The sequence below is a fragment of the Pongo abelii genome, chromosome 9, assembly GCF_028885655.2.
Source record: "Pongo abelii isolate AG06213 chromosome 9, NHGRI_mPonAbe1-v2.0_pri, whole genome shotgun sequence".
Taxonomy (NCBI): Eukaryota; Metazoa; Chordata; class Mammalia; order Primates; family Hominidae; genus Pongo; species Pongo abelii.
Window position 1 is genome coordinate 59,136,037 of NC_071994.2, and position 3,336 is coordinate 59,139,372.

Here is a 3,336-nt window from a genome sequence, read left to right on the forward strand (position 1 = left end):
GTTGAAATTGACTTATTGGAAATACTAGCTAAAGCCCATATTAGACCATAATTGTCTGGTGTTACATTTTTCTGTCCTAGACTTGTCTCACTTTTTTTCACTTTGGAATCTGGGGTTTCACCACTGTCACCCCTCTTTCTATGTGATATTTATCATCCTCAGTTGAGGAAAGCAAAAATGTAGGCTTATCATTGAGGTTCTTTTTAGGATATGTGAAAGATCAGTGTTGATTTTCTTCATAGCTGTTAATTTTGTTTGTTTGTTTGTTTGTTTGTTTGTTTTTGAGACGGAGTCTCACTCTGTTGCCCAAGCTGGAGTGCAGTGGTGCGATCTCGGCTCACTGCAAGCTCTGCCTCCCGGGTTTATGCCATTCTCCTGCCTCAGCCTTCCGAGTAGCTGGGACTACAGGCACCAGCCACCACGCCCGGCTAATTTTTTAAATATTTTTAGTAGAGACGGGGTTTCACCGTGTTAGCCAGGATGGTCTCGATCTGACTTCGTGATCCGCCCGCCTCGGCCTCCCAAAGTGCTGGGATTACAGGCGTGAGCCACCACGCCCAGCCTTCTGAGAGCATGTTTTAAAACGGAAAGCACAAGGACCTTATGTACCTGAAGGAGTGTTCCACAAAAATGGCAAATTACAGAGGGAGAAGGAGAAAGAGGATAGTAGTGGGAAGGCTAGGAGTGTCCAATTTATTTTCTGCTCGCATTTCTGCCTTGGACCTACACTGTTTACTTTGTTACTTCTTTATTGTTAACATTATGAATTTTGGTACATATTTTCGTAGTACTTTGGTATGTTTGAAAACATCCTATATCTATAAATTATGATACTTTTCAGTGACCAGTGTTAAAGCATTTTTAATGCTGCATGTTCTGAAGAATTCACTCAACAAGATTTAGTGCTTGAATCAGTTGCAGTGATAATTTTGAAATGGTGCTTTCTCCAGAACCATAAATATGAAATTTTATATACAAATGAAATTATATACACAAATGAAATTATGTACACAAATGAAATGGAAACTCATTTTTTTCCCTATACTCTTTGTCAGGAAGAGGAAGAATGCAAATTGAGCTTGAGTTAGCATTTGTTATATTGAATTTGGTATTTTAAGTACCTAAACTACTAAGAAAGAAGGCGTGGTTTCCTTCCACTGTTTTTTTTTTGTAAAGATATTTTATCCCCTACAGCAAATGGGATATAGCTAAACTGTTGTTTTCTTGGTAGGTTCATCTTTCCAGATCAAAAGAGTTTTCCCACTCTATCTTTAATATTTCCTATTGCCTTGCTTTGAATTAGTTACTGAATAATTTTGGTATGTAAGTGGGAAAAAGTTTAAGAGCCACCTCTCAGCCTGATACACTTTTTTTTTGGAGAAGCACATGCAGAAACCGACTATAAGCATTAAAAAACAACCTCTGTTAGGGGTTCAGAAAATCTTAAGTGTATGAAACACTGAACACCATTATCTGTTCTTCAGGACTGGGCAATAATGATGCTGTGTCTGAGCTAGCTGTGAAGCTGATAATCTATAACTCTAGTATTCTGTTTCTTCAACTAATATTCTTTTTTAATTAATATTCTTTATGACCTAATCAATAGCCTTTTTAAAAAGAAGAAATAGGTCCATGTTAATTTAGGACTGAATTATTCTACTTGAGCATGTATTCTCTTTTACCACTTTGCAACTTCAGTTTCCTGCATGCTTCTGTCAGAAGTTTTAAGAAAGGGAAAATAGGCAAATGCCCCTCTTAACCATACCATATTTTTCTTTCCAATTTTTTTTTTTTTTTTTTTTGGAGATACGGGTGTCACTATATTCTTGCTAAGACTGGTTTCAAACTCCTGAGCTGAAGCAATCCTCCTGCCTCCACATCCTGAATAGAATATGTTTTCTTTTTGTTGCTGGTTTGAGATCCAATCCAAGAACCATTATTAAAAGTTATATATTTATAGTGAAATAGTATGATGTCTTGGATTTGCTTCAAATTAGTCTGGGGCAGAGGGAAAGAAGTAAGTTAATGGAGTAGATGAAACGGGACTGGCTGTGAATTGGAGTTGCTGAAGCTGGGTGACAATTACATGGGGTTCCATTATACTTTTTTTTTTTTTTTTTTTCAGAGATAGGGTCTTGCTCTGTTGCCCAGGCCAGAGTGCAGTGGCACACTCATAGGTTAATGCAGCCTCAAACTGGGCTAAAGCCATCCTTCCATCTCAGCCTGCCACATAGCTGGGACTATGGGTACATGCCACCATGCCCAGCTAATTTTTATCTATTTATTCATTTTTATTTTATTTTGAGATAGAGTCTCACTCTGTTGCCCAGGCTGGATTGCAGTGGTGTGATCCTGGCTCACTGCAACCTCCGCCTCCCAGGTTCAAGCGATTCTCCTGCTTCAGCCTCCTGAGTAGCTGGGATTACAGGCACGCACCACCACACCTGGCTAATTTTGTGGGTTTTCTTTTCTTTTTTTTTTTTTTTTTTTTGAGACGGAGGCTTGCTCTGTCACCTAGGCTGGAGTGCAGTGGCACGATCTCGGCTCACTGCAACCTTCACCTCCCGGGTTCAAGCAATTCTTCTGCCTCGGCTTCCTGAGTAGCTGGGATTACAAGCGCATGCCACCATGCCCAGCTAATTTTTGTATTTTTAGTAGAAACGTGGTTTCACCATGTTGGTCAAACTGGTCTCAAACTCCTGACTTTGTGATCTGCCCACCTCTGCCTCCCAAAGTGCTAGGATTACAGGCGTGAGCCACCATGCCTAGCCCAGCTAATTTTTATATTTTTAGTAGACAGGGTTTTACCATATTGGCCAGGCTGGTCTGAAACTCCTGACCTCAGGTGATCCGCCTGCCTCGGCCTCTCAACGGGCTGGGATTACAGGCGTGAGCCACCACACCTGGCCTATTTATTTATTTTGTAGAGATGGGTTCTCACTATGTTTCCCAGGCTTGTCTTGAACTCCTGGCTGCAAACAATCCTGCCTCAGCCTCCCAAAGTGCTGGGATTGCAGGTCACCACACCTGGCCTCCCTGTTAAAGGTTTATAAAAGCAAATAAATCATACACAACTTAAGCTTTAATTTGATTATGAATGATGCTTATTCTTTTTATGTCATTGGGCTAGTCAAACCTACAAGAGCCTGGGCCAATGTAGTCTTAAGTCTTGTGGGCCAGTCCAGCAACCAAAAAAAAAAAAAAACAGGTGAGACTGGAAGCAGGAGGGAACGTTGTGGTGGTGCTGCTAGCCCTCCACTCACCTCTCATGTTATTTGTTCATCAACCTGACTGCTTTGTATTTCTATATAGCATGCAAAATCTGCATCGCTAAGC